This window comes from Schistocerca cancellata, chromosome 5, assembly GCF_023864275.1.
Source record: "Schistocerca cancellata isolate TAMUIC-IGC-003103 chromosome 5, iqSchCanc2.1, whole genome shotgun sequence".
NCBI lineage: Eukaryota > Metazoa > Arthropoda > Insecta > Orthoptera > Acrididae > Schistocerca > Schistocerca cancellata.
In genome coordinates, this window is record NC_064630.1 from 160,150,370 (window position 1) to 160,162,388 (window position 12,019).

Genomic DNA, 12,019 nt, shown 5'->3' on the forward strand with positions numbered 1-12,019 from the left:
AGGCACGAAAATAAATTTCAGCCCCATCAGTACGGTAATGGCCGAGGTTGGAGAAATTCGACAGAAAACTCTGATACACGGCGACAAGGAAATGCAAGTTACCAGGATCGGAATGTGGAACACAGGAATCAAAGCGACAACCGGTAGCCCATTCAGTCAAACCGAAACAACCGGCACACGGACTGACGAGCACGCAAACCTACGGTAGAAGTGACGGCAGAAAATGAAACAATACTTTACCGCACCCAGGAAATATCAATAATCGGGCATGACTAACCAGTAATTTAAGAACAGATTGTCAAAAGGAAGAAGGTAATGAACTGACAGTTTGCAATAGTAATAATACTAGCGACATAAACACTAACATGAACAGAAATAGCAAAGAGGCAGTAGACAATGAAACAAGCTTACACATATAGCGTATCTGTAATCAATTTTTATGGTATGATAAGGAAGCAGAAATGAAAGATTTCTTCACTGAAGAAAAAGAAACAACATGAAAGGTAAGTGAAATTATTCAAGCAACAATAAAATTAAAGGTGGGAAACGTAGATATACCAGTTGTTTTGGATACTGGCACATCAGTAAGCCTGATGTCAACCAGCTTGTTTGAAGAGAAAGCGCAGGAAGTAAATGTACCTACACTACCTGTAGAGTACTCTAAGATCATAACGGCGATGGAAAATAAACTAAAGTTATAAAATTACAGGCCAACATACTCATTGGCATATGTGGTGTAATTCTACAGTGTACTTTCTTGTTAGTAGACAAATTTATAGTGGTATGGAGGTGCTCAGAAGGTATGGGGTAAAGATAGACATCGGCAATGGGGAATGTCAGTTTCACGTAGGAGAACGCACAATGACAGTAGACTTGACAAGAACTACAGTGACAAATCAGACTAAGCAGACACCTGACATTAATGTTAAACTTATCTACGCTCAAATCTTAATGGTAGATGGAATAGGACATGATGATGTGGATGGAGAGGTCCTCAAGGAACAAATAGTAGACAATAAAATAAATAAATCCACTGGTCTTAACAGTGAAGAGTGAAGTGAATTGACAAAAGGAATCTTTAAGTATCATAGCATTTTCGTAAACAGCCCAGAGTTATTCTGGAGTGTGAATATAAAATGGAAGTGTACCCACAAGAAACTTATTGGAAAACGTCATATGGCATTCCTTGGGCAAAGAAAGTATCAGCAAGACAAGAAATAGAGCTTTTGATTAGATGGAAGGTTACTGAGACATCAGACTCACCTTATTGCAGTCCAATTCTCGTAGTTGGTAAAACTGATGGAATGATACAGTTGGTGTTATACACGAGAGAAATAAACAAAATCATCTTTCCTATAACAACAAGGGCAGATAATTTAGATGAGGAGTTATTAAAGTGTCATGGCGTTAAGTACTTAACATTCCTAGATTTAAAGTCATCATACTGGCTAATTTTATTACGTAAAGAGAGTAGAAAGTATACAGCTTTCATAAATGCTGGAAGGAGCTACCAGTTTAGGGCACTACATTTTGGATTCAATGTGACTGCTGGTGTATTTATTGAATAATTAGATAAAGTACTTGGACTGGAATTGCTTAGCCAGATTGCACTCTATGTTGATGACCTGTTAATTGCGACCCAAAGATGGAATGAACATGTACGTGTTTTGGAAAAGGTTTTTGAAAAATTTGTCGAATACGATCTCACAGTTAACTTTAAAAAGTCCGAATTCAGAAAAGACAAAATAAAATTCTTAGGGCATATCATTTCACCAGTAGGAATTGTAACCGACCCCAGGAAACTAGATACGATACGCAGTTTCCCAACACCATATACAAAGAAACAACTAAAAGCTTTTCTGGAACTGGCCTCGTTTTTTAGGAAATTTCTCCCACAACAATTGTTGAACAGTAGTTCACTGTTAAACTTACTGCATAAAAACCACACTTGGTTGCGGACTAAAGAATGCGAAAATGATTTTCAGCAGATTAAGCAGGCGCTGACTAACGCATCTATTCTTAAACATCCAGATATGGAGCTGGATTTCTGTTTAAGCATGGATGCTCGTTATCAGGGCTTGGTGCGCATCTGTTTCAAATAACAAGAATAATCAGTTTTGTTAGTAGAACCCTAACAGAACGTGAAAGATCTATTCTCAACTGAGTTAGAAGCGTTAGCGGTAGTTTCGGCGTTTCGCAAATTTCAGTATTACCTTTGGGGAAAACATACTGAAGTTTACTGTGATCATCAAACTTTGTTGATGATACATAAGAGAACAGCGGGGTGGTGCATGTATGTTCCAGAGATTGATTTTGAAATAGTGTGCATTAAAGGGGAACACAACGTTTTGTCAGATGCACTATCACCGTTACCCCAAGGTCTCACTGATTTCCACGAATTAGAAGAACAAACATCAGATTTCAGGATACTTTTAATAAATGATGGAATTTCTAAACCATGTAATATCAAAATGTACACAAACATGCAATGTCTGCAGGAAGGAGACCCGAGATGGAGCAAGGTAATAAAAAATTTGCAGTCTAGAACACATGAACATTTAGTGCAGTATTACGTTATACATAATGGCGTACTTTTTCATAGAAGAAATCGACGAATGGATAAGTGGTGTGTGTGCATATCTCAGGAATATGTGGACAACTTAATTCAACACACGCACCGCATATGGGGACACTATGGCGTGCTAAAGTTTGCTGCCAAAACTTCTACGTATTGTTATTTCCCTAATATGAGGCGACATATAGAGCAGGTTATCACACGCTGTGCGGTTTGTCGAAAGATCAGGCATCAGAATAGGACATGTCTTAGTGAACCACACCCAATAATACCAAAACAAACAAGGGATCTTGGATCTATTGACGCTGCAAGACCTTATCCCCAAGCTCAAGGCGGGGTCAAGTAAATCGTAGCCCTGTATGACATTTTTAGTTAGTATCTCCAGCTATACACAGTCAAAACAGGTAGGTCTGGACCGATTATAAGACTGTTTCTAGAAGACTACATAAAACGCATTGAGAAACCCCGTGCAGTACTAACTGATAACGAATCAAGTTTTACAGGTGGCCAATGGAAATCAGCTTTGAAATCACAAAACATTCTTCATATTTTAGTATCCAAATTCCATCCGGAAGCAAAGTACCGTTGCACGATGCTTTCGTAAATTTAATATATTTATCCGGACATATATACCACAGAATCAAAAGAAATGGATAGAATACCTGGGTCCATTTCAGCGTGTTGTAAATCACCTACCACAAACATCAACAGGGTGCACACTGGCCGTGCTTATGTTTGAAAAAGCGGAACTAGATGAATGAGCACGAAGACGTAGCCTTAGATGAGAAAGTACACTGAGTAAAAATAGCATTGGAAGAGCGAGCTCAAATAAGGAAAGGAATTTACAATGGGAAATTGAAAAGCGTAATAGAATTCCACATAGGACAGGAGGTTCTACTAAGAGCTCATCCAAAATCATTGAAGTTAAAAACATCGAATAAAAAACGACATTTGTTATATATTGATCCATATATCATTGTTGACAAGCCACATCCTAGGCGCTACTTGATAGGAAATATAAAAAATGGTAAAATAAAAGTCATGTATCCACATGAAGACTTCCGGGAATTTGTTAAATGAAAATTCAAGTCTCGTTCTTTCCCTGCTGTCGTATCAATAAAACACATGAAGGTAGGAGGTTCGTCGCCTTTTGACGAATAAAGCGACTGGCGCTCGGTTCCTCTCCACCTAGGGGGTACAGTACTTATATTTCCGGTACACTCTCCCCCTTCCACTATCCTGTTTAGCCAGTAGGCCCCTAAGGAATGTTGAGCTTTCTTCTACTGTCTAACACATACTGTGCACTGCGACGGAAACCACTTTGAAATTTAAGTGAATCGGCATCCACGGATCGCAGCCAACTGGGCAAAACAGAAGCGATACGAAATGCAGTACCTATCAGCTGGTTACTGCAACGTAAATCAGCTACACAAACAAAACGTATACAGACATTTATTACAAAGTGGGAGACTCTACTATAAACAACATTAATTTTAAAAGTGTATCATTAGGTTAAGCAAATGTAGTTTTAAGAAAAGGAGCGCATCGACGCAAGTAAACTATAAGGAGCGTATAATACCCTAAATTTGTGAAGTTAACGTAGGTTATTGAATGTACGTAGTTAGAAATAAATATAAGGATTAAAAGTAGAAGTGAATTTACACAGGAAATGACCTACCCGACTACATACAACAGGATTAAGACAAGTTTGAAAGAGAAGTAATAACATGTACACTTAAAAGAAAACAATTAGCACAGAACTTAAGAACTAAGCGTTTTACATACAGCACGCAAGTAAGCGACGGTAAGAAAGATAGAACGAAAGATACACACGGAAAAATGCGTGTGACTTAGACATAAATTGTAAAATAACCTCTCGTACAAGATTTAGCGAGAGGAGCCGTTGTGCACCTACAGAACTACACTTCTTTACAGACAACATTAAAAGTAGTGAGCTTGGTGTACAGGGAGAATACATACTCACAAATTGCTGTTAAAGAACTCACTTATGTTAGTTGCTATTAATTACATAGTACCTTATAGGAAAAGCGTTGGCAGCAAAATAAAACTATAAACATGAATCGTACAACACGAGGGAGATAAGCTAAGTAAATACGAAAACAAACCAATACGCACACAACATAATTGCATGAACTTTACCAAAGTAACTGAGGTAAGTACTTTATGTTTAAAACGCAATATGGAGAAATAAATGAAATTTCACCACTGGATAATACTTGGAAGTAGAGAGAGTGTGAAAGATTTTAGAGTCAACTGGTGCTATTAATTAGTTAATCTACGTTTGTGGTGACATATCACACATGGAAGGAAATTAGGAAGAGAATGAAAGTGTATTAAAGTAATACGAATTTATTTATGTTTGTGAGAAGAAATAAATAGGGTGGTGGTGTCAGTATGAGGACCCCACAGGTAATTTATGGATATAAATGGAGATTAATGTAAAAAAAATTGTGAATAATTATATGGGTATACGCTGATGAATTCTAAGACGAAATTACGGTGGTACCTAGGAAAGGGCCATAAACTGGCGTAAGAAAGAATGGATTATACAGTTTTAAGTCTTAGAATGAATGGCTGTAACAGTGTGGAAAGCAAAGTATGTTGATACATGTACTGTAAATAATTGTGAAAACGAGCATCTTGAAGAAGTAGTGAAGAGTAAAGAATAAAAAGTGAAGTCCCCAGTACAAAGGTCCACGGCACCACAGCACAGTCATTTGCTACACATGAAACGTCCCCTTAGAACAATTTATACAAGACTGTGCTTAACCTGACACACAATAATTTTAGCGCAACGCAATCTGACTATCAAAAATCCCTGCAAAAGAATGGCCCTGAGTAACATTAAACTATACGTTTCAGAAATCACTTACCTCACAAAAATCTTCGTTACTCGAACTACTGCAATACAGCGAGCGCCACTACTGCCAGCTAAATAAAAGATTCAAACTACTGAAGGCACTAACTACTGATAGGGATAGTTAGCAAATGAAAGATATTAATAGAGAACAAACAATGTATTTACCTTAATATTCATAATTGACATCCAGTATTACAAATTATCAAAACTCTGCCATCTCTCTCCCCACATCCACCACTGCTGGCGGCTCACCTCCAACTGCGCAACACTACGCGCTGTTCACATCCAGCTGCCGCTCTACAATGGCAGACAACAATGCAAACTAGCCACAGACTGCACACAGCACAGCCAGTGATTTCATTTTCATACAGAGAGCGCTACATGGCATTGCCAATATAAAAATCTAAACAGCCTACTTACATAGCTCTAAACAGCCTACTTACATAGCCCCCATGCTCCCCACAAAAAATTTTACAAATGGTGTTGGGCACTGGCCAATACACATTTGAAAAAATTTTTCACAATTACAGTAACAATGATATCAAATCCACACACTGATTAATACAATGTTGGTCAAAAGCTAAAATTTTCTCACAGTCCATAAAGACAGTCCTGATCATTCACCACAGTAAAACTGCCGTTTCTTTTATCAAAGTCTGAGCAATAAAAGACAATGCACACGGAAGTAGTGGATGTCATGCAGTCTTGAAGAAGTAGTGTTGTCCTTCCAACAGAAAGACAGTGCTGACTCTTGACATGCTGACAGGTAATGGGCCACAACAGAGCAAACCCACAGCAGAGTCATTCGAAGTTCTGACGAATATTGGTAGGTAGGTCATCACAGAGCAGACCCACTGTAGTCCTGGTAGAGATTGTGGTATTGGTGGGCCACCAGAGGTGCAGACCCACTGCAGTCCTTGTAGAAATAATGGTACTGGTGAGTGAGCAAATGTTAGACCCACTGTAGTCCTTGTAGAGATTGTGGACAGGCCCACTGTAGTCCTGGTAGAGAGTATTGGTGGGCCACCAGAGGTGCAGACCCACTGTAGTCCTTGTAGAAATGGCCAGCAGCCATCTGTTGTGACTGTGCGGGTGCAAAATCACCATTGAAGAGTCTTGCAGTTAATATAGCAAGTCCGTAATCACCACTTGTGCACTCACAAAGTTTTTGGAATGTTCTTCGAACCAGCAATGCTGTTATCCAGTCCCTTGCTGAATTATGAACACACGTGCAAACACTAACAGTCTCTACTTCTCACATATTGTCTATATACTATGACCAACAGAAAAGTGTGCAGTGAAATGAATGCTTACAAGTTAATAACATGATGAACTGGTGTCAATTACAATTATATAACATAAGAATACAATTACAAAGATACAAAATACATCATTAAAACATAACAATACAGATAACATTTGTAGTACAGGCTTTACAACAGAATAGAAATAAACATATACATCAATGTTACAAAAATAATGACATAAGTAAATACATAAGATCAGAATAACGTTTGAAACATCACCTTCACATGTGAGCAACCAAACAGTATAAATAATGTCTAAACATCTTTACAAAGTAAATAACAGAGTATTAGAAAATGTCTACAACATAGCTCTCATCAGCTAAACACATAAAGACAGGAAAAACACAAATACACAAGGGTACACAAACATATAGAGGGATGACACAAAAGGAAAGCACAGGGTTTGTTTTACTGCAGTATTTTGCATGGAGATCTCCCTTCGTTCATCATTATTCCCAAAAAGTCCTATCTAAGCCTGCTTTCTGTATTCAGTTCACATCCTCTGTCAAAAATAGTTTTTCTCCACTGTACACTACCTTTTTCTTTGCCAAACCTTTTTCGTATAGCTTCTCAATGCATTTCTTCCAATTCATCATAACTCATTGTCTTATAGGCTACCCCCTCTTAAGCTAACTTAAATCTACTGAGCTCAGATGCTAAACTAAGGGACGAGGCAATGCAGCAGCACATAACAAATTAACACAAACCACAAGGACAAAAAATGCCAATTTGCAAAGCAAGCAGCAGTAAATCTAAATTAACAGATAAAATGCAAAATTACAACTAATATGAGCCAATGTGCAGCAACTAAAAATAAATCAGTAGTAAAACTAGATTAACAGAGTAATACAAAGTGAAATTCAGTAACACTATGCCTGGCAAACAGCAGCAACTTATACCTAAACATGGCATAGCTCAAGCAGAAAAAATATTACAGTAAAAACAACAATGCAGATAAGGGAAATGCATATTCACATCTTAACGTCTATGTAATTAAAGTGGTACACCACAACAACTTATTGTAAAAAAAATATTACCATGTACTAGAAAAGAAAATTATGTGTTACTGTTACTAGTTCCTTCTTATTGTTCTTTCCTTTACAAGTGCTCCTTTTTTAAAGAATGTGGATCATAAAATAATTATTTAATAGATCTGTTGACAGAAAGTGTTCACATTAGCAAATGCATTTTATTTTATAAAAGCAATGCTGCAACACAGCTGGAAACCAGATATCAAATGAAATAAGCAACTACGAAAAGCAAAGCATAAAAATATCATTCAATAGTCATGTGACATTTCATAAGTCAGTAGCTCTCAACTCTCATAGAAAGACACTTGTCATAATCAGGTGTGCAGATGTACGAATATTTCCCATCAATTCATAAGCATTTCAGTAATTAGCACAAAGTACGAGTAATCATTTGTTTTCAGGTAATGAGCGTGTAATATTTGCGATGCTTTCTACAAAGGAATGTCAATAGCAAGGTTAATGGAAGTAATAAGGGTGTCGCAATTGCAATATTTTCTCTAAAGGAATGTCAATGGCGAGGATAAAAACCTGCCCTTTTTCTTTTTTTTTTCTACCTGTGCTTCCGGAAAGGCACACCCTAATGGCTTGTTCTCCAGGTGTCTGACACAGCTGTGTGCCGACGACGCACGTGCAGGTGGTCACTTAACTTTCTTATGGAAATATTTACGACACCAGTTTCCGCTACAGTGACAGTCTCATATGAAAATTTCACAGGTCGAAAATTTACGTCACAAGTGTGTAGAAACAAAATCCTATGAATATAACAGTGTCCAAAAAAATTTTCGCCGGCATTGTGATACATTCACGCATTTACACACATATTTCATAACTCTTAAAGTACGATTCTTGGTTTCCAACATCCTTTTTCACAAGTCAAGAGTCCCTAAACACTACTCATTATTCCTTACCTTATTCGTCAACACTTCTTCAATATTTCATCATAACATACGTAGCATAATCAAATAACTCATATAGCATTAGCTTATTGATCATAAACATACATCAGCAGCATAATACACATTGTCGTCGTAATAATAACATCATAACACCTCAGTCAAATCTCAAAAACGTCGTAGCTTTCTGCAATTGTTTCAAAACCTTAAGAAAATTCTCTGCTCATTTCAGTAGTGTCATCTACCTCAAACGTACTTTAAAAATCATGATCTCATACCAAATACATCATTCAAAGCTCTCATAGTATCACAATGGTTCCAAAAAAATATGAACAGTGCACAAAGTACAGACAAAATACAATTTCTTAAGTGTGAAGTAATCCAACTCTGTAATTGCGTAAACATGTGTCACTGATGTAGTAAAAAGATGTTTGTTTCTCTGTTAAATGATCAGATAGCTGTGTAATTTATGTGTTAGAGAAATATGGTACCAATGTGTTAAATTGTATAAGCAAATGCCATATTAGCTAGGGCTCCTTGTGCTTGCCAAACACATGGTACACAAAGTAGGCGTGTACCCCCCTGAGGATTATTGTAATTATACCCTCAGGTGTTACAGAGTACAGCAATGGAATGAAATGTATCATGAAAAACTTTCTTTGTAATTCAAAAATCTTTAAAAATAAATGTTTTAAGTACAAAATTAATCACTCAAATACGTGTCCTGTAGCGCTAAATGTGCGTCTTGCTGTAAGATAATCTCTGTGGGAGTGTCATAGTTATCGTCCTCCGAAAGCTAAGTTCAGTAGAAGCCAATGTACTTACCTCATTATAAACAAAAGTGAAATGCTTTTCGTAGAGATATCTTAGTTATTACGCTTATTGTTGTGATGATGAAAGTACTGTGCTGTAACATATTGTTGTGCTACGGAAAAGGCTGTCTCCTTGTAGCTATACCACAAAAGTTACTATTAAACATGTTTTACTTTCCAGAAGAACTCAGAAAAACTGTGCAGATATGAAACAGAAACACCGAAAAAGCAAAATTGTAAATTGTCACTCATTAGTAGTGTCATGATAAAATCGTATAGCTGTCACATTAACTAACCACTGTGTCATCTGGTATCTCTCAGAAAGTACTTTAAATCCAGAATGTATTTTCAAGTGAACCAAAATGTTGCATTAGAATCTCATTAGCAGTACCAGATATAATGTTATTTTTCTCGGAGCTAGCCGGCGCACGTGTATGCCTGCGGTGCGAGTCATTGTCTGTCTCTTTGTTGCCGCGCGTCGTTACCAGGATTAGGAGGCCTAACTTCCACAAATTCGCCTTGCCGAGAGGGCCCAGCTCTGTTTAAACCCCGCCAGTTCTGATACAATTCAGGTCTGTCGTTACGATCATATCGTCTGTCGTCATGTCGGTAGTTCCTGTAGCTTCTTTCTTGTCGGTTAAGTGGTGGAGAATTTCTCCCTGAATCGTAACTCCGCGCTGGACTGTTGCGTCTGAAGTTATTCTGTCTCCCGTGATAATAATTGTTCTGGCTGCCAAATTGTCTGTTTCTATGATTGTCTCTGTCATATTCATTACTACGGAAATGCGATCTTTCTCTGTAATTATTACTACTCTGCCAACGGTTGTCTTACGGGTGGTGTCTATTTTGGTCACGATTTGTGTGGTGAGAATAGCCTTGTCGCGTCCAGTTATTGTTTCTGTCGTCATGGAATTGTGGCGGATGTGACCTGTAGTGATTGTTTTCCTGTTTTCGCATCCCGCGACTGTCTGTGTCAATTTTTAATTCTTGTAACAGTCCCTGAAAAGCTTCAATGTCGTCTTTGCAACGTCCTGCTAAAATAATATGTCGTAAATGTTCAGGCAGTTTGATTAAGCAAATGCGGATGAGTCCTGAGGGGCTGTATGGGTTTGAAAGATACTGATTCTTATGCAACATGTCTTCAAAATATTTGACAAGACTCGAAAATTCAGATTGTTCGAAATGTTTCATCATTATGATGCCATGTTTTACTCGGTCTTGTGTAGCTTGAGACCAATACGCTGAGAGGAAGGCATGATAAAATTCTCCTTCACTGTGACAATCGTGAATGACCGATCGCATTCTTACAGCTGGTTCATTCTCCAAGTAGCCACACATAAATTCTAATCTGTGCTCCAATGACCAGTTAGGAGGGAAACAATGAGAGAATTGATGGAGCCACGCTTGTGGATGAATGTCGTTGGCAGAATTCTTAAACGTTTTGAATTTATGTGTAGTAATGAACAGCTTATTGTCAAAATCATCATGTCGGCGAGTAGCATATCGGTCATTGTTACGTCGTGTCGGCGGTTCCATCTCAAAATTCGGTGTACCTTGCCAATTTCTTTCATAATTACCGAAATGCCCTGTGTTATTATTTTGTGGCTTTTCCGTATTTCTAAGTTCCTCTTCCCGTGGTGGAGCGTGAGTGTCCTCTGAAATATGTAATTCTTGTATCACCTGCGTCAACTGATCTTGTACTTCCCGGATTTCTCTTTTGTACTGTGTATTGATTTGATTTTGATTTTGTTTGAATTTTCTTATTTGTTCATACTCTTCTGTGTCAGTGAAGGCTACGGGTCTTGTGTCATTCAGATCATCATCTACCTTTGTAGATAAGTTAGTGACCTGAACCGAAAGTTCGGCTACTTTCTCCGATAGTGAATACATTTCCTCAGTGTGTTTTTCTGAACCAAGTTTCAGAGTGTCCATTTGTGTTGAAATCGAATCTACTGTGTTCTTTAAGTTTTCCTGAGTTTTTGCCAGTTGCGTAACCGAATCGGTAGATGCAACTGAGTCAATTTTAGCCCACAAGGTCTCATGATTTTCATGAACAATGGTTTGCAGTTCTTTTATGGCTGCTTCGTGATTCTGTAATGCATTTTCATGCCGCGAAAAAATAGGTTGAAAATGCTCACAAATTTGTGTTTTTACGTCATTACAGACCTTTTGACATTTCGATTCAATGTTATGTAATTCAGTAGTTAAATCGTCACGTGTTTGTTCAAGCATGATGTGAAGATTTTGTTCCATTGCGTCTAACTGTTGCTGTGTTTGTCTCTGGTGTTGTTCCATTGTGTCTAACTTTTGAAGATTTTGTTCCACTGTGTCTAACTTTTTAAGATTTTGTTCCATTGTGTCTAACTTTTGAAGATTTTGTCCCATCTGTCTCTGATTTTGTTCCATTTGTTGCATTAATTGCAATAGTAATGTATTAGTGTCTGGAATTTGTTCCTCTATGCTTTTTGGCAGTGCATTTTCACCGGCAACATTCACATTTTGACAAGCAGAAAATGTGTC